Consider the following 20,944-nt stretch of genomic DNA (forward strand, 5'->3'; position numbering starts at 1 on the left):
ATTAACATGGTAAATCTGCCTCATCCACTGGTGACCTGGGTGGTAGACCTTGTAGTCGACTGGGCCTACCCTCCTAGAATTTCGAATGGCCCCTGCCATTGGGTTAACAGCTTGCTAGGTGAGGTCGGCAACAGGACCAGTACCTTTTGCCCAGCTGGAACTCCCGTTCTTTAGTGTGCAAGTCATATCTGTCCTTCTGCCTTTGCTGGACCTGTTGCAAGTTGCCCAAAGCCAGCCCTCTTGCATTCTGGATGCAGCATTGGAATGCTTGCTGATACATAGATGGATTCAGGATGACCACAGGACTATGTTCCCAATCTTCTCGGAGGATCTGGAACAGGCCCTGAGGTCAATGGCCTAATACTATTTCAAAAGAGGAGTACCCCAAAGACTCTGATGCAGCGTCCCAAAGAATGAACAAGGCCAGCGGGACAATCAGATCCCAATGTCATAGGTCACCCTGTACGCATCGACGTGACACCTTCTTCAGGGACCCATTTAATAGTTCTACTAATCCATTGGTCTGGGGATGGTAAACAGATGTATGAAGCTGTTTGATCCATAGGGTTTGACACATGCCCTGCAGTACTCCAGACATGAAGTTCTGCCCCGATCCGTTAGAATCTCATGCAGGATACTCATACGCGCTATCCATTTCACCAGCTCCTCCGCAATTTGAGGAGCCATTACAGACCTCAAGAGCACTGCATCAGGGTACCAAGTTGCATAATCCACAAATACCAGGATATACTGGCATCCCGTACTGCTGTGGGGTAGCGGCCCAACAACGTCCATGGCAAGTCATGAAAAGGGAAGGTCAACTACGGGCATTAGCCTCAGTGGAGCCTGGGGTGGCCGGTCTTCTCTTGCCTTTTGACACATGGGACATCCCGTACATAGGTGTGCCATGTCCTGTCCCATCCTTGGCCAGAAGAATCACCGAGATATCTTGTCCGTGGTTCGATCCCACCCCATATGTCCCCTGACTGGACTGGCCTGCACCAGTTGCCACACTACCTTCCGGAAACAACAGGGCACCACTAGTTGCACCTTGTCTTCCTCACCCGCCCTGCTAGGTTGGACCTGGTACAAGAGGTTGTGTCTTACCTCAAAGTGAGTCACAGGGTTTGAGACCAACACAGGTCACTGAGGATCATTTTCTGCCCATGTCCAAAGTTCCTGTAGATCAGGATCCTCTTCCTGCACTTATCAGAACTGCTGGCTGCTGGTGATATCTTGCAAATCCACCAAGGTGTCCCCATCTCCCTCATCAGACCCCTCTCCTTCCATTGAGTCACCAAGCTGCCCCTCCCGCATCCTGGACACCGGTGCATAACGTAGGACCAATGTGTATCCTCCAGTCAAGCCTGTGGGAGCCATGACCACAATTCCCAGGAGATGACATGACAACTCAGGCGCAGATTAATATGAAACCAACTCAAAACCCAGCATTTTTAGGTTGAGTTAACTACCTAAAAAAAAAAAAAATTATTTGATTCATTTTTACCCTACAGAAAATAAAAAACAAAAAAGACAAAAATATCAATATTTTCCCAACAGAAAATTGATTTTGTTGAAAACACATTCCATTAAAGAGGGTAGAGGATTTCTAGCCCACTATAATAATAAAGACTACTAGCTTTTGCACTGTTAAAATGAGAAATGTTTGGAAAGTGATACCCTATTTTTATTCACATACTGGGGCATATATCATAGGATTTGCAGTATTTTTCAAGATATAGAGTAAAGGTTTGTTCTTGAATGACTGAACACATTTCTAATAAATATGCTGTATGCTTGTGTAATACCAGAGTTCAGAGAAGATGACTGTAATGGCCCTTGCTCTCTAAAGTCTATGAATGCCTTGTCCTGTTGATCCATAAGATAAAAGATTGTGGACATGCTAGAGAAACAGAACTAAAGACAAGGATCCAAATTACTGTGCCTGAAGCATGCAGCAAGTTGCATGGTATACGTAGAGCAATATAAACTAGGGGGAGGGAGGAGGAGTATTGTATTGCAATTCCACTTTGCAAAGCAGTTGTCTTATCACTTACATTATGCCAGATTTAGACTTCAGGTTCATCAAGTTTTACCAGAGTTAGAAAGGTGGGTCAGATGCACCAGGGCAAGTCCTCCGGGATATTGTCCAGCGGCAATTCAGCCCTGCATATTTTCTCCAACACTTGCTGAGGCACCAGATGCTCTTCAGGGAATAAGCATGGTCCTAACAGGAGGTGATCCTGAAACTCCTGGTAGAAAGAGAGGGTTGTCCCTTTCAGTTTAGTTAGGATTAATTACAATAACTGCAGATGTATTTGTTAGCCACAGAAGTGCCCAGGCCTTTTTGAGTCTTGTTCAGGTCTCACCCTCAACCAGCTACCAGTACCAATGAATGCGATGAACTAATTGCATTGTTGTATGGAAGAGCATTAGTTTTGATACTCTCCTACCTCTTAACTTCCTTGAATGTCCCCATATAGTTGTGTTTTGGAATAGAAAGGCGAGAAAGTTAGCATCTACTTTCTCCAAGCCATTTATTGTTTTATGTGCTTTTTATCCAGTCCCTTCTTAAGCACCTATTTTAAAAAAATCCCAGACATATCAGTCATTCTTCAAATGATTATTTCTTAGAACTTCCCTTATCATTGCTCTTGTCTGAACCCCTTCTAGCTTTTCACTTTCCTTTTTCAGGTGGTATAACCTGTGCATGCACAATATTCCAGGTGAAAGTGTTCATTTAGATAAAAGCTTATGCTATTGTCTGCATTTCTTACTGGTACATTCCATATGCCTCATTTAGACATCTGTAAGATGCAAGACTAGTACTTTACAAATTACCAATAAAAAATAAGCAACAGGATGACAAGTACAACACAACGGTTTTATTTGTTTCTCTGGAGTCCCTCACAACCCTCTTTGGGCCCTGCCAATCTATTTATGTGTGTGCTATCTATAAATTATGTTAATTTAATCCAAAATAATACTAGAAGCCTTTCTTATTAGGCTTATACAAGGTAGAAACCTTAACCTTTGCCCTCAGTAAATCAGATCACTGGAGCAAATTGTCTAGGAAATATTACATTTACTGAAGTTTAAATGGTTGTAACCGAGAGCCTAGGACTCTGCTACTTTAAAGGGAGAAAGCTGCTGGAGAGCTGGCTCAAGTAGACAGCAACTATTAGCACCTACTGCACTAGTTGCTCTGCAGCAGTGCAATAGGATGATGCCTGCCTGAGTAGTATGAAGCCTGTTGCAGCGCTGGTTGCTCCACAGTAGGAGTGCAGGCTGGAGCCCTGCACAGTAGACTAGGCACTGCTACAGGTGAGCTGCAAGGGAGGCCAGGCAGTGAATCTAAAGAGAGGACAAGTGCGGCCAACCTGGTGGAATCACCTGCCTGGAAAGGGGCAGGGTCCTGGGCATACAAGCTCTGACTAGAGCCAAAGCAAGGCAGTCTGACCCTGTGAGCTGTAAGGGAAGGATTTCCTGGCCAGGAAGCTGCAAGGGAGTGTTTGGTAGACTGCTGATCTGTCCTGAGATTACCAGTGAGACTGGGACATTACAGAGCTAGAACCTAGAGCTGAAGGGTTAGGTTTTCTCTTTTAAAGGGGCGGTGCAATGCTTTCCCTTTTGCTGATGTTGGTGGACCTGGAAGGGAGAGTCTTTTATAGCCAGGGGGCTTCTCTTTTGGTTACAGTTCCCACTGATGGTTTGGGTTGGATGGGACTATGAGGGTGGTCTTTAGAAGTCCCACTAGTGCCCTAAGGGCATATGATTGCCTTGACCCCTGGCAGAGACAGTGAGGTGCCCAAGAGCAAGGCAGAGATCATGCGGGTGCCAGAGGCCTGGTGCCTGAGGGCAGGGCAGAGATGGGGGGGGCTGGGGGCCCAGCAGACAGTGATGGTATAGCAACACCTGTAAGGCATGGGCTGTAGTGGAGGGGTGGACAGAGCCACACAATTAACCCTTAAGACTTATAGGTGCCCTGTGTTATGGACAGGCTGAGACTGCCTATACATCTTAAGGGCAGGACTGAGGCCAGGGGTGTCCAGGAGGGACCTGCTGACCACTGGATGGAGTAAGGCTTCCTCTGGGACTATTGAGGCAGCCTCCCTTTCAATACAATAAGTGCATCAAAATGTGGTGAGTGAGGAGAGGAGGGTACCCTAGAGGCAAAGCCAGACATGGGTTATGGGGCAACCAGGGCATATCATGGCTGCCCCTGGGACCCCAACATGTTACAACAGTATTGCTGGGATAAATGTGGCAATGATATAATTCCATTAGAATTACTAGGGATGAGTTTAGATCAATTGTGCTTTTGTGTGCACACACATGTAGGCACACTCAAACATGTCAGAAACTGGTGACAGGTTCGGATCCTGATTGAGCAAATCATTTGAAGTCAGTGGGGCTTGGACGAGCAAGGAAATGCCTTACTGAATGTTGACCAGAATGCTAAGAATTGCTTAAGAGTTTCCTTTTTCTTAGTACCTGACTGTCCCCAGTCATAGACTGCCCTTGACTTCTTCAGGATGAGAAAAGCTGCTTCAGGGACAGTCAGTACCAAGTATTTGGCATATAAGATCTAATGATTACATAAGCCAGAAACAAAAGACAAGTCAAAAACCTTCCCGCACATTTCCTGGGCTCATGCCGAAAATAAAATAATATAAAACAAAACCAGGGGTGAGCTCTAATTATGTATACAAGACAATAAAGGCTGATCTTCCATCTTCCGCAAAGATTACTGATAGGATTAGCCTAATAGGTTTTCTTCTTACATTGTTCAAATGTCTTACATGGTCTTTCTTATGCTTTGGTGCACAGCTAAATTATACCCTGGTTCTTTAAAATTACAGCACAAGCAGACTAGTAGTAACACTTCATAAAGTAGTATCTTTTAACCTCTGGGATTGGAACTTGGGGAAAATGTATAATAATTTTAGTCTGGATTAGGATGATATAACAGTATTTCTTAGCATGGAAAATGCACAAGTCAGCATAATTTCACCTAATGAATGGTCATAGCTTTAAGATGCTGTTCATTTTTCAAAGTCTCAGGATGCTTCTTTAGGGTCTGGAATATTTGGGTAAAACAGCTTATTAATAGGACATAACCTTAAGCCAGTTTCACATCCAGGAAAGTGGTTGCAAGCCAAGGCTAGTGGTTCCAACTTCCTGAAGAGGAGCTCTTGCTTACTGTAAAGAAATTTCCTATTGCATTGGAATTTAATTATGCCTTATGGGACTTGCAAACTCTGAGACTGGAAATCAATCGTATAAAGAATCCTCATGTCTAGCTACAGTGCTAAAGGAGAATCATGAATCCCAGCCCAGCATCAGGATGTTATCTTACTCCAGCCTAAGTTCAGGCATTACATCTCAACAGGTGCATAGCAAAGCAGAAGGATTGTGGTTTTCATAACCATTTCCAGTTAGGCAGATCTCCCCAAATTTTTGCATGTCTCCTGAATTTCCCATTATTTATAAATGGGCCAGATTTTCTTCTAAACTAGTTCCTACTGGGGCTGGTCATGACTTCCATTGTTTTTTTTCTGTTGTCATTTATATTGGTGGGCCAGGAGGAGGCTAATAAGGGAGGAGGAGGCCCAGCAGCAGAGGGGCACTGTGGCAGGGGCCGCAGAGAGCCCAGCACTAGAGGGGTGCAGTTACAGGGGCCAGGCACCCAATGACAACTGAAGACCAAGATAGGCCAAGACACCAGCAGAGGGACATTATTCATATACCACCTGCGAGGCATAGGGCATGGTAAAGGGGAGGTTTTGGAGCCACACATCTAGCCCATAAGGTCTATGGTGTCTCAGGAGGCACTGACTTTGAGGGAGACCTGGCATGGGATCCAAGATCAGCAGGGTCAAGTGTGGGACTGTGACCACACAGACTCGTGGGCAGCCTTCCAACTGATTATTTCAACCAACAAGACATGGCAGGTGAGATTAGAAAGCACCTGCAGGGTGGAGCAGGCACAGTCACGGAGCCCTAGGGGCATCACAGCCATCCCTGGGGACCCCATGCCATGACACTCGCCCAGACACAGCATCAATTTATAGTAATGTAAGGGCTTTACTCATTGTTCAGTTAGATTTCTTCTGGGCCACAGCAAGCTGTAGACTAGTATCTCTTTGCTCTCTCCCTCCCTGCCTTCCAGTGATGGGAGGTATTGGGATAGCTCAGGAGTTGGTTTTACTCTCCAAGAATCTTTCTCCATTGTGTGCACCAGCTTCTGACACTAGCAAAAAGGATCCAGCCCTCTATAGCAACTTAAATGCTCAGTCTGCAAAATCCTGCCATGTGATCATGTAGCATGAGTTGTTATCAGTAGTTGGTATGCAGGCAGAGACAAGGTTGTGTTCTCATTTTTTATAGTGTGAAGATTGCTACATTGAAGTATACTTGAGCATCTTGCAGTCTGGTAATAAGCACTGTGCAAAAACTTAACACGAAGAAAGTAATTTAACATGCAGGAACTTTGTATACGGAAATATACCCCCCCATCCCTCTCTCCAAGGTCATTCCCTCTCCCTTAGAAGAGGAACACATGATGCTAAAAGGAACCACCACGTGGAGGTAAAAAACCCAACACAAAAATCCCCAAACCCTGAAACGAAAGGGCATGTCCCCTTTAAGATGGCCTAAAGGAGGGAGCTGGGTCTCAGCTTGGTCCCACGTGCTGGTCAGTCCAGCCAATACCCAGAGCCATTGCTGCTTAAGCCAAAAGCTGGTTGGGCTGATAATTCTCCTCTCCTTTATTTTACTGTTTTTTATCATTCCAGTACTGGGGAAGGGCCTCCTGAGGCACATCACAATGAGAGGCTCCAGGGCAAGTGAGTCCCCTAACTGGGTAGGCACTTCATCGTGTGGCATTATACACATGTGGGGATGAAGCTTTATCCATGACACTTTTACACAAAGCATGGCAAGACAGAATACTCCTCATCTTGGAGTAAATCAGCTGGCCACGTGCCACAGTTTAATCTTCTATGAGCCTCCAACAGTACTAATAGCTCTCAAAACAAATCAATCTGTCAACAAGTATGTCTCAAGATCTGCCTTGCTCTTGGTGTATTCAGTTCTTCAACCTGCACTAAAAAGACAAAGCAATGCCCTCTCTTGGACACTTAACAAAAAAAAGTCCAATTTAATTTTGTTTACCAGCTTGTGGCCAGTTTTACTATCTCCTTAAAACCACACCAGAGCCATTTTATCATTTCAGGCCCTCGTCCTTTTCATCTCTCGCTTGTGGCCAGGGGCTATATAAGAACATCATCCTTTGAGAGAGCTAGGATCCTGCAATTCATTCTCAGTGCACAGCAACTCTCAGAATATCAAGTGTTCATTTGGCTACAGTGTCACTTCACTACCATGTTTGTTTCTGCTGTAGCTATTCTGTGTGAGTACAGAGCCCTTCAGGGTGCATGAGTAATGATCCAGGAGTCAAATACAGAGGCAGCCGGAACCTGCAGGACCCTTTAGAAGGAAAACAGGCAGGCTCAGACCTCCTCCTGTGGACACGCAGGGATTATACTTTCCAGCAACAGTCGCATTATCCCGAATTCTCTCTCTTCCTCTGTACCCCTGTGTTTTCCTAGGTTCAGGACTCATAGTTGAGATGATATCTTTTATTAAACTAACAAGATTTTTGCAAAAAAAATTCTTTAATTGCAAGCTTTCAGGCACAAGCACCCTTCATCAGGCATCAGAGAAAAGATTGTAAAAGTTTTCCAGGGTAGAAATGAAAGTTCATATTTTATAGGATTTCACAGAGGAGTCAATAGATGGAAGACTCCTCCGGGCAGGTTCTAGGCTCTAGGTTTTCCTAGGTTCAGCATTCAGGTAAGGCCACAACAGTGCCCTTCTATTCCTCCTCCCAGCTCGACTTTCCAGAGAGGATGACCATGTGTAGGTACTAGCCATGTACTTGCTACCCTTAGAGTGCGTCTGCAAATGCACTTCAATGCACAGTAGCCTATTTTACGCCACATTAGAGCATCATGGCAAAAACCATACTAATACACAGTAAAATGAGTGTCACTAAAAATTGTGCATTTTTCCAATGTGTATTAGAGCAGCCTAATGTGCATTTAGTTAGTACCTCATATTAAAGGTACTAAATGTTAATGTGCAGTAGCAAAAGCACATTGATGGACATGTAGATGCACCTTTAGAGTGGCTTTCTGTTGCTTGGAGGAATAAAGGAAAGGCTTTTTGTATCCTTTTCCTCCCACCCTCTTCTTCCCTTCAAAATATGGGTTAAGTGATTCTTCCCATTAGAGTAAAGGACAGACATTGAGTCATTCATTTGTTGAAATGCTGAGAATTTTGGAACAGCTTGAAGCAGAAGAGGGGGTAACTGGCAAGTGATACCCGAGCAGTCCTGTAAAGATGAAAAAACCGCTTTTACTTCTAGAGCAGTTATCTGATAAGATTCTGATCTAGACACGTTTGGGAGCTAGCAGTTCCCATATCCTAATCCTGAATTCACAAGTCTTCCCATGCCCTTGTACATATTACACTCTATCTTTCTCTCTCTCTCTCAGCTTCTGATCTACAAGATAGAGATCATAAAGCTTACAATAGTCTCTTACCACATGTGGCTATTGTGGGAATTGATGTGTTTTTGAAGGAAGGCATATATACATAGATGTTAGCTAATGCTAGCATTTCCTTAAGGCTTTAGCAAAGATTTCTAAAGCTCACCTTTCTACCAAGCCACTCAAATGAATATCCCGCTGGAATTCTACTACTAAAGATGAAATGCAACAAAGCCCTCTCTTTTGATCACCATATCCACATAACCCTATATAACTGTGCATGAAACAGTGGAGTTTCTCAAATCTGGTTATGAGCAGAGACTGAATTTCCTTCTTAAAAGGACAGCATATACACTGCCAGATATTTTAATGGCAAGCAAAGTCAGTTAACTTAAAATTGGCTCTAACTGGGATGTCTGGAAGAATAAGACTCAACTTGCAGCCAAATTGAACTTGTAGGAGGGTGAACTTTGTTTGATAACATAGAGTAGCAACAAAACTAGTATATTCCCCATAATGATGCTCTGATGCTCACACAGTAATTCAGGTATTATGGGACAGATCTCAATATGTATGTGGAGGGACTTTAATTACTTTTGTCATATTCTATGACCAAAGAAACTGCTCAGCAGCCAATTATTCCCTGAAGTGCCTAGGATACCCCTTGTTCAGCTTGAAGTGTCCATGGGTGCCTTGTGTTGCAGTTCTGTGGACACCCCAAAACTGCTGCCACCTCAGCAGCTAGGCACTTGACCCCAGTTAGGATCTGGATATTAGACCAAGCAGCACTCCCCGCTCTAGAGGGGTTCAACTCAATAGTCCTGCCCACAGCAGGCCCAACACAGCTATTGTTGGAGACACAAGAGATTGGGCACTCCAAGAAATGAAGTTGTAGCCACTTCATTGTTTCACTGGAAAGCTGCTGGATGAGGAAGAGGGGGTAGAGGTGCTCCCCACCTTTAACATAATGGTTTGTGGTTAAAGCATCCACGGCAGGAGCTACTGGTGCAAGTTTAATGTCTTCCTCATCCAGATGAGAGTCGAATCCACATTTCTTTCTTCTTCCCCTACAGAAGCATGCTCCAGTCATCAAGCCACAGTATGGCAGGACCCAGTTAGATACCCTCAACCCCACAGTCTCCGGGTCTTCACCCATCCCCTTCTTCTGAGCAATTGTCTCCTATTAGTTAGCTCGGGTGCAACATGCACTTTTTCAGTAATGATCTAGCAGATTTCTCTGTGCCTAAAATATCATGGATTCAGCAACTGCAGTCTCCCGGTAGCTTTTCATATCGTACTGTGCAATCAATGTCCTGATTCTGCTCATCAGCTCAGGCTTTCTGCAGCGCTCTTCAGTTACTCCTTGCGGCTCTGTCAAGCGACCTGGGGAGCTGTCCAGCACCAGCTTTTCCTGCCCCTGCGCTGACTTGGGCCTAACTGATTTGCTTCCTCTTCTCACCTCGCATGTAGCCCTCTGAATACATGGAGCCAGAAGTAAGCAGGTCTCTCAACCTTGAAGGGGCTGAGCCCACTTTGCTTTAATCATCAAGTCTTGTACTACATTGCAGAGGCTGGAAACCTTTTCAGAGTGGGACACCCTGCAGAAAGGAATGAAAGACCCCTGAGGCCAGTAGAGCAGGTTTATGTATCACAGTAGTTAGGGTGCTCAGCAGGGAGGGGATCATCCTGGGTTCTGGTCCCTGCTATTCAGACTACTTGTGCATTCAAGATTAGACAGTCCTTGGATAAAATCCAGAGACAATCCTGTTAGCACAACCTGTACCTGAAGTTCTGGATCCCCAGACTGAAAGACAAGGGTGACAGGAGGAAGAATCTTTGAATAGTGAGCCCAGCCTTGTGATAGTGCAAGTAATTACAGCATGTGATTTCTTTCATACACTGACCATCTTTGAAGCTGCTTGGCTCTTCATGCTCACTTGCGGAAAGGAAGGTTGTCCTTTCTATAATTAGAAACCTTTCCTTTTCCAACATAGATCTATCCGTGGCCAGTCAATCTGGAACATTCAGACCAGAGCCTCTGTGAAGCCAGCAACGCCACTGAGACTTTTTCTCACAGGTTTTTGACAAAGAATCTTCAATTAAGATCAGGTCTGCTAAACATTCAAAACACACAGGGTCTATCAATCAAGCAAAAGCCAGAAAAATGACAGACTTTGACTGAACGTTTATGAAAGACTTATGGCTCTCTGTGGCATTTCCCAGTGTACTTTTCTGCTGCAGACCTCACACATTTTCATCACTGAATGTGACCTCCAAATGGTGATAATGTTTTCTGATTGGCAGTTGATTTACTCATTGTTTTTCCTGCTTTGAACAGAATGAAGAGGACTGCACTGTTGCGTAGAAAGGTTTTAAATCAAAACTTGCCACCATCAGTCTTATGCTTTAATATTTGGAGCCTTGCTCTTGACTAACAAAGTTCTGTACCTGGAATAAGAAGCTCCTTCTGAGCAGAGGAGATGATAGCTTCTTTTTATCAGGCATTTCCACTAAAAGACATTCTCATTCTCCAGCATTACAGGAAAGCTTTGCATTCTCAGGAATGAATCACAGCTCTCTGCTATGAACTGAAAGGTATTTGAAAGGATTTTTTTATTTCTATGCTAGAATAGAAGATTTCACCCACTACTATAGGTGCATTAAGTGATATGTTTGTTATACCGCCCCATTCCTGTTAAGATGCGGGAGAGCAGTAAGGTGCTAGGGAGCAAAGAGAAACATCAGGCTATAACACAAGAGCAACATTAAGACAGGGAGTTTTCATAGATATCTGGAAAAACCTTCAGCAGAATCTATTTCAAGGTGCATGGGGTGTGGTATGATACTTTTGGCTATATTTTCAAAATATACCCTGGCACTGGGTATATTAGGACTGTAATGGGGAATCCCTACCCCTCTTACTGGAAGGAAGATAGCAGGGCAGGATAGAGCAAATGCAGCTTGCAGAGAGCTTTGCTGAAAGGAACAGCAAATGCCAATAGCATTGTTCAATGGGCTGCAGGAGCCACCTGGGCTGCTGATTGGGGAGTTAGCAGTACCTGGGCCCTGTTAACAGAGATCTGGGTCATATGACCAGAAGGGGGAGGTAGGAAGGGGCCATATAAGACTGAGCTTTAAGATCAGCCCAAATCCTCAGAAAAGGAAGGAGCCCTACTGAGAGCTTCACAGAGATAAGGACTTTATGTTATGTAATTGATTCCTTCCTGTTTCTTTTTGGGTTTAGACCAGCAGTGCCTCAGGGTGGGGGGGCTGAAGACCATGGGGTGGGGTGGGCAACTTGGGAGGGCACTCCATGCTTTGAGCCCTGCAAGGCGTAGACAGTGCGGTAGTGGCCTTGCAACGGCCTGTCAGTTGGATAAGCTCAGGTAAATGCAATTAGGGCCAGGGAATGCAATTAGAGCAATGCTTGTGAGGCATAGTTGTGGCTATGGGGGTGGGTGGAAGCCATGATGAGAGCCCTAAGGCATGGTTAAGGGCCATGATTTAAGCCATGATTTAAGATCACAAGTGGTGTTGATAAGGCAGAGAAGCCCTGAGGACTCTGTTAAAGTGGAGGCACACTCTAGACAGACAGAGAGGCAATGCTAGGAAGAAGCCCTGAGGCCTGAGTCGAGGCATGGAGAAGCCCTGAGAATTGACCCAAGAGGGAAGATGCCACCAGAGCTACTCTGGCCTCCAGCAGCAGCAGCCTCCTACATTAATCATATTAACATCAAGGTAGTAGTTGCGAAAGAGGTGGTTAAGGAGACTGGAGAGCACAGCAGGCAGAGCTGACCACTGGGGGTATCCAACTCAAGGGTTGGACCCCCAAACCTACTACAGGAACCTCTCCTAATGAAATCCAATCTATATCGGATACATAGAAGCTAAATGAATGCATGCCCATGAATTATTTCTCTCTCAGGACATTAGCCTTATGGTTAAAGTACTGTTACCCGTCAGCTCCATGTTCTTGGGGAACCCTGACACAGGACACAGACTGTCCGACTCACAAAGAATCGCCATCCCCCCCCCCACCTAAACAGAAACTGATTAAGATGCAGTGTGAGACACACCTAAAACCCTCCAGATAAGGGTGACAAAAGTGCAACAAGTGCCCTAGGTCTCATTTGCATCTGAGATGGGAACAGATGACCATTCATTTACATGGGAGATGGAGAACAGAAAACCTGAAGCAGAGACTGCAGTGAATTCTGGGATCAGCAAAGCAGGGAAGCAGTGCATGATGGGAAGCTGTGTTCCAAATGCTAATCAACCCCCACACCCAGCTCAGCATTTACAAAGGACTTTTCCTCCCCCACCCTCCCCTCTAAGCAAAAGTAAGTTTATTGGGCATCTCAGGCTGTACGTTCCCCGGTCCCACTACAGGAGGCCGATGTAAACTTAATCGGCTACAACTCGGTTGCCGGGTTAGGGAGTGCTGAGGCAATAGACCGAGTCCGAGGGGGTACGGGCAACATTTGAACAATGGCATAGGGTTCATCACAGCGTCCAGCCTGTTGGAGCCCTGACCACAAGTGTTGTCATAGTTTTCCCGAGACGACTGGTGGAAGTCCTCTCCACAACAGGTTATGAACACTCTAATAATTGCCTTAAGTCTGTTAAAAGTCATGCTAAGCTGAGGCTTGTTCACAGCAAGTAAAAATCCAAAAACCCTGATGCTGCAATCTATTGTTTCTGAAGACACCAAGAGAGATCCCATCAAGTATATCTGCTATCAAGCTGGCTCCAAGTAGATGTTTCCTGAGTATCAATCAAGTTCCTGAGATGTTCCACTCAGATAACCCCTTGTCAATAGAAAAGACCATTTGATTTCCACTATTGAGAATGCTTGAAAGAAACTGAACTGGGGGTATAAAAATCTGTAAAAGAAGCAGCAGTGTGTGTGCTGACACCACTCGCTTTCTTCTGGAGAGGCGGCAGGAGGCCGATCGTCTCCCTTCAAGGATCGTGCTGAGAACTTTGACCTGTCAGCTTTGCCGCCCGAGTGCCTTGGACTGGGGAGATCCCAGCTCGCTCTCTCTTTTCTCTTCTCTCTCTCTAGGCATAGATTTCTGAACTTGAACTGTATTAGTTAAGCTTGAGCTAAGTTTCCCCAAATACTTAGTGAAACCAGGGTATACTGTGACTGTTTGTGTTTGTTTTCCTTTGCATGTCTATCACTACTAGTGTCAATATATATATATTTCATCTACTTAGCAATAAATAACTTTTATAGTCAAACTGGTGGTAACTGGGTATATTTTGCCTTCTTTACTTCTCTTTCCCCACTTGCTCTGTAGCAACGCCCCTGTTACCTAAGCTAAAGATCCCTGTGAAGCCTAGAAATACTGTGGGGTCTGCTCATCAAGAGACTAAAAGATTGGGATGTGCTGAGTTCAAAACACCTAAGGGGATCAGCTTGTACAGGCTGATTGACCCAGTTTGGCTCAGACGTGCCCTAATGAACTGAATACTGGCCCATGGGGGTGTCATCTGGACACCCAGCCAGATTCAGAGGTATTCTGTTTAATTGTGTGCTTGTGTCTGACTGTGGTTATTGTTGCTCTGATGAACTGATTCTTGGCATATGAGGGTGTCAGCCTGTCCATGCTGATCAACCCGGCCAGGTCAGGCGTGTCATGTTAATCTGTGTGTGTTTGTGTGTATGACTGATTTAGGGACTGGAGGAACCCAGCCCCACTGAACTGAGTCCTGCAAGATAGCTCCATTGGGGGTGAGGGCTTGCAGAAGGGAGAGATACAGCTCCGTATAGAAACACCAGTAACACAAGCAGCACATTGATAGAATTACCAAGACCCTAGCCCTAATAAATGAGCACACCCCAAAGTAGCGGGCAAATGTGGTACCAGTACTGCTGGGGAGTTAAGTTCTCTGAGTTCTGTTCCCACCTCTGCCAAGACTCTCCGTCTTTGCCAGTCATTTCACATCTAAGTTGCCACATACTTCCATTCATTTTGCATGCCCCTATTTACTAGTGTGCAGCCTGTGATATCTTGGGCACAAATGTGTAGAGCTGCAGTGGCCATATTCTAAGTAAAGTCAGTGAGAGTTGCAGGTATGAGCACCTCTAAGAGCAAGAAAAATGTTAAGCAATAGCCATCTTGAGTGGCCTCTTTGAATTACTGGTTCCCCTTGAATATCCCTTCATAGTCTTATTTCTCCTTCTGCTAAATGGGAACAATACTAGAATAAATCAATGGATTGCCAAGAGGCCTCATTTATCAATGCTTGTCAAATATGCTATCACCCTCTAGAAGAATATGGTCTACATACGTGCATATTATTGCATTTGTCAGAAATAAGTAGACCTAGAAATGCTATTCTGGAGGCATGGTGAAGCAATTGGGGCTCTACACCAGTAAAGAGGCTCATACTTTCATATTTGGTATTGATGTTCTACGCCATTTCTCTGTTTTAGTTAAAAAGAGGATAAGGACACTTACCTCGGTTTGGAAAGTGCTATTTAGTTTCAAACAGAATATATGGTCCCAATATTTTAGATTAGTGAAGATCTTGACTGAAATTAATTAGAATTCATAAAATCACATAAATTACAGCTAAAACTGCTCCAGGGAGCTGGAAGGATGAGACAAGATATTTAGAAGGTCAAAAGGCCTGATACTGTAAGTTTTCTGCATATTAAATTTTCACTGACTTCAAACAGAGTTCTGGGAAAATGCAACTTTTTAGAATCATGCTCAAAAAAGCTGTGTGCCATCCCTGGAAATAGCGTAATAATTTCTTTGGTGCTTATAGGAGCAAACTGTAACTAGCTTACTACTTGGGATGTCTGCACAGGGTTCATATATTATCCATCACAATAATCTTCTCTTTCCTGTATTCTTTCTAGGGACAGGCTGATTGAGTACACAGTAATTTAAATATACCATTTGGAGGAAAACACTTTCTTCTACAGGTGCATTAGCAAATCCCACATTACTTTCATGATATAAGCTTACAGAAGAAATGGAGGATGTTATTGAGGCAAAAAAAACAAACCAGGATTGAGAGTGACAGACTACTTATCTTCAGTCTTCAGGATAAATACTGGTTGATAGCTTTGTGAAGGGTGGACTTACCACTTAAGAACATAAGTGTCATACTGTGTGAGACCAGTGACGCATCTAGCCCACTATCCTGTCCTGAGAATGGCAAGAGCAGATACTTTAGAGGGAGAATATTGAATAGGGTATGTGGAGGGCCAGTAGGGGGCGCTCCTGCATTGAGCTGCCCACCTCCCTGCGCCCAACCACCTTCCAGGCTCCGAATGCCTCCCTAGGGGCACCTTATGCTTGGCCAACCCCTCTCCCGGAGCACACCCGTTAGTCTGGGGTAATGTGGCGGCCACCACCCCGAGAAGGGACTGTCTTGGCCCTGTGTCCTCGGGGAAACACGGGCCTAATAGTCCAACGGGTACTTGACCCAGTACAGGCACTTGGGGCACTTCCCCAAGTCAAGGGGGCAAAAAGTAAAGTCTCCCTTAGTCCGCAGACCTAAGGGGTCTCTTAGGCACAATTTAGACCCACCCCTCAATAAGTCTCCCACACCAGTCAAAAAGGAGAACTTTATTGATTACAAGGGGTAGGGTAAACTAGGGTACAGGGTTGAGCAATATCTTAGAAATCCTAAAGAGCAAACAGTGTGGCTGAGGTAGCCTTTTGATCACGCATCTGTGTTACTGCCAGCTAAATATCTAATCAGATTGAGTAGCTTACTCACAAGCATGTTCCAGAGTTCCCCTCTGGAGTCTTGGGGTGAGAGAGAGAGCTAGGTTCAGATGGTAAGGCTTCTCTGTCTCCCCTGCTTTGCTGCTGTTTCACCTCATGGCCGAAGAGAGCAAGCCTCCTTCCCCCCCAACCTATATAGCCTCTGTGACCTCATTCACCTGGTCCAGTGGAGGTCAGCCCCAGTTGGCTGTCAGCCAACCAATTTGAAATACATCACCTGTTACCAGGAAGATTCCAGCTCCCCAGGTAGAAACCCCTCACCCAGGTGGCTGATGCCAGTCACGTAGGCAGAGGGAGCAGGTTTCCCCCCTCCCTCAGGACTGCGGCCAGCTCAGGTTACCTAAAGAGACAGGCTGAGGTGTGAATCCTCTGTGCTGGCCCATCTAATCACATTGTCACAAGGCAGAGATTTTGGGGAGAAACCAAGGTGGCTTTCTGCCACAGGGTATACGTAGAGTTGTCTACCTCCTGTTCATTACCCTCCCTGGCTTCCACCATCATTTATTCAGAGATGCCAGAGGATGCATCTTTGGACCCCTTTGTAGTTGGGGTCCTCTGTTTCTCCTCCTCAAGCTCCTTCTTCCTGACTTCCTTTCAGGGAGAAGAAACCCAGGAATTCAGTGCTCAGGACTTCTTCCCTGGGCTGCCTTTCCTTTCCCTTACACTGGAGGTTCTTACTACTCCTCTCCTTGAAGAATTTTCAGAAGTTCTAACCTTGGGTTCCAAATAGAGGTGCACCGATCCTTTAGTCCCATATTGGATCGGCACCAGCATAAGGAAAATTGACAGTGTCGGCAATTGGCTTTTTTTGGCTGATGTGGCCAATAAATGCCCCATGCATGCACACAGCTGCAGCACAGCATGTAGATGGCCAGGAGTACAGTCCAGCAGCATGGAAAGCAGATGGGTCCAGCTGGTAAGTCTGTTGTGGGAGGAGGGGTGGGGGAGGGAAGGGTAGGGGGTGGGCAGATTGAGGGCCCTGAGGTAAAGGAGGGAGGTGGGCTGGGGCTGGGGCAGGCACTGCCCAGCCAGGGTGTGGCATGGGATGGAGCTGTGAGCAGCTCATCTGGTGGGTGTAGGGGGTGGCAGCTTCTGCTACTGCATGCACCCTGGGAGCGCATGGGGGGGCATGTACCCCAGATCTGTGCAAGGGGTAAGGGTGGGCTGCTGCTGCAGGTTGGAGCTGAGAGCAGTGCTGGCCTCTTCCTTGTGGGGGGCTGGGCTGGAGCTATGCTCAGGATGGGTGGTGGAAGCCCCTCCCCCCAAGTCTCGCTGCTGCCACACACCCCAAGTGCAGGCCAGCCCAATCCCCCACTGGGAAAAGCCCAGGACTACCCTCAGCTGCCAGCCCACAGCAACAGCCTGCCCTCAGCCTGCATGCAGATCCAGGGGCACATGCCTCCTATTCCGTCCTGAGGTGCATGCAGTGGCAGAAGCCAGGCCCCCCCCCCCCCCGCACCCCACATCCCCCAGACAAGCCACTCATGGCTCCATCACATCCCCTGCCCCAGCCCCAGCCCCAGCCCCACTCCCTTCCTCACCACAAGGGCCTTAATCTTCCCCCCATGCCCCTTCCTCCCTGCTACCCTTTTCCCTACAACAGGCTTACCAGCTGGTCACTGCTCTCCATGCTGCAGGATTGCATATCAGGAATCAGATTGGTATTGGCCAATATGGCTCTTTAAAAACCAGCCATCAGTATCAGCCCAAAGAAACTCTATCGGGGCATCCCTGGTTCCTAATCCAAGCTTTACTAAAGAAGCCAGGTGCCCTCTAACTTCCAAATTAAGTGGAATTCTCAGCATTAGGTGGCAGCTGAGTGTTTGTTTTTTGGATCATATTTTTGGATTAGATCTCTAAATTCCACTTAAAAACCATTTCAGATATTTAGATTTTTCATTGGATCTGCTCCTTAGTCACTCAGATCCTCATGACCTGGACACATAACACAAATATCAGTCACATAAAACATTACACTGATCCAGAACAGCAGATAACTAGGAGACACTGATATAGGTAATAAAATCAGGAGGAGGTAATAGCTACTTTACACTGAGCAAACAGGTACCCTAGGTTTATTATGGACTCACAGCACTTATGCCAGTATACTATATACAATATATAATTATACTAGTGATTTTTTTTTAACTTCTTTTTCTCCTTGTGGTAAATTGACACCAGATCTTAGTAAATGACACTGTCATAAGGCCATGTGTCTTTACCCCAGTGTTAACATGTGTGTCAGGCCCTCAATTTTGAAAAATGTGGTTAGTAGCACCTCTCGGGTGAGGAAAAATTTACTGGATAACAAGAGATGCTCAGATTTATAGTAACAGAGGCTATACATATCATAAACTGTTCACCACTGATGGAGACTGCATATTAAGTTATTACTGATCTTGGCAATTATAATGTTGTGAGATTAGTGTAGAGGTTTTTGCTAACTGCAAAGATATAACCCAGGGGTGAGCAAAATGCAGCCCACCAGGCAATTTCATCCAGCCCATGAACTCCCACCAATTAACTGTACCCCACCCAGCCTGCACATGCCTCACTCCCACCCTCGTGCACAGAAGGGCCTTGCCAGCATGCACAGGTTCTGGGCAGGGCTGCAGCTGGCACTGCTGCAGCCACCAGGAAACCTGTTTGACTTGCCTAGCAGGTTGACATTGTATACCTTGACTTCCAAAAGGCCTTTGATCTAGTATCCTACAATATCTTCACAAGAAAATTGGAGGATTGTGGGCTTAACTCTAAGACAACCTGGTGGATGAGAAACTGGCTGCAGGATAGGACCCAGAGAGCCGTAGTTTACAGGTCTGTGTCATCCTGGTGAGAAGTAGGCAGGAGTCAATGTTCAGTCCATTACTTTTCAACATCTTTATTAATTATTTGGATCTGGGAGTGAAGAGATCACTGGCCAAGTTTGCAGAAGACACCAAGTTATGGGGAAGCATCATGCTTGAAGATAGGCTACAGTTACAGGCTGATGTAGACAAGTTAGCAAGTTGGGCAGATCAGAATCTCATGAAGTTCAATGTTGAGAAATGTAAAGTGCTCCACCTTGGGATGAGCAACCCCCCAACACACATACAGACTTGGTGGCACCAAATTTACTAGCACCATGAATGAAAGGGACCTGGGGGTAATAATAGACCACAGTATGAATATGAGCCAGCAGTGCGATGCTGTAGCCAGTAGGGCAGCTAATACTCTGGCATGCATCAATCAATGCATCTCCAGCAAAACCAAGGAATTGATTCTTCTGCTCTACTCAGCACTGGGGAGACCGCAGCTGGAGTACTGCATCCAGTTTTGGGCACCACATTTTTTAACAAGGAGGTGGACAAGCTTAAGAGAGTCCAAAGAAGAGCAACCTGTATGATCAGAGTCTTACATGGCAAGCCATACATGGAAAGGCTGAGGGATCTAGGACTCTTCAGTCTGAAGAAAGAAAGACCAAGAGGGGACCTGGTAGCAGCTTACCACTACTCTAAGGGAATACATAAAGGGCTCAGTAAGCAACTGCTCACCAGGGCACCTGAGGAAAGAACCAAGAATAATGGCCACAAACTCCTGGAAGATTGATTCAGGCTCAACGTTGGGAAAAACTTCTTCAGAGTCAGGGTGTCCAGACTGTAATAAACTCTTTCCAGAGGTGGTGCAATCACCTATCCTGGAAATTTTCAAGACAAGACTAGACAATCACCTTGTTGGAGGTCACCCGACCCCGTGTTATCTTTCCTGCTTAGTGCAAGGGGATGGACCCAATGATTTTCTGAGGTCCCTTCTGGCCTTACAATCCATGAATCTAGCCTCCAGTGGCTTATCCTCTCCCTGCTGCAGTGCTTACTCCAGGAAGCAGTGGGGAAGAGGGGTGCAGCTGGGCGAGAGCACATAGTGTGGTGCTATGGCTGGTGGGAGCATGGAGCCTGCGCCCAGCAGGGAAGTAAGAGTGTGGAGCCTAAGTGCAGAGGGTGTGAGTGAGTGGGATGATGGAGGGTGAGGGTCGGGGACTCCCCTACACACTCTACATATGCCCTATGAAGCACAGCAGAAGGCAGCAGAAGGCAACAGGCCCTTGGTGCTCATGGCCCATGCAGGCACTGCCACCTGGCAGCACACGACTCCAGCCAGTTCTGGGAACTGCCCATGGTGTCAAGGAGCAGAGCCAGGTAGGCTCACCTGTCTTATGTGTGGCTCCCTGAGGGGCATGTGCAGCTTCTAGGCCTCGCATGCCACCTGGGGGAAGCCCCAAGCGATGGAGCTGGCTGTCTTCCTTACTTCTTGCCACCACATGCAGCTGCCAGGACTATACCAGGAAGCAGGGAGTGGGGCTCCCCTCCACTTCCAGTGGAGTCCCAGCAGGTGGCAGGGAGGGAGCCCAGGCCAACAGCTCCATCATGCGGGGCTTCCCTGTGGTGGTGCTCAAGTGCCAGGAGCTGCACACGACTCACAGGGAGTCTTGCGTGATTGAGGCAGCCTGGTCTGGCTCCGCTCCTTGGTACCACATGCAGCTCCTGGAACTGAATGGAGCTGTGCACCGCTGGGTGGCAGCCAGCACAGCAGCAGGCATTGCATACCATGGTGGAGGTGGTCCCCGCATGCCTTCCACTCTCGCTGAACTCCACACACCCA

This window comes from Crocodylus siamensis, chromosome 3 (assembly GCF_052110815.1).
Source record: "Crocodylus siamensis isolate JL-2025a chromosome 3, ASM5211081v1, whole genome shotgun sequence".
Lineage (NCBI taxonomy): Eukaryota > Metazoa > Chordata > Crocodylia > Crocodylidae > Crocodylus > Crocodylus siamensis.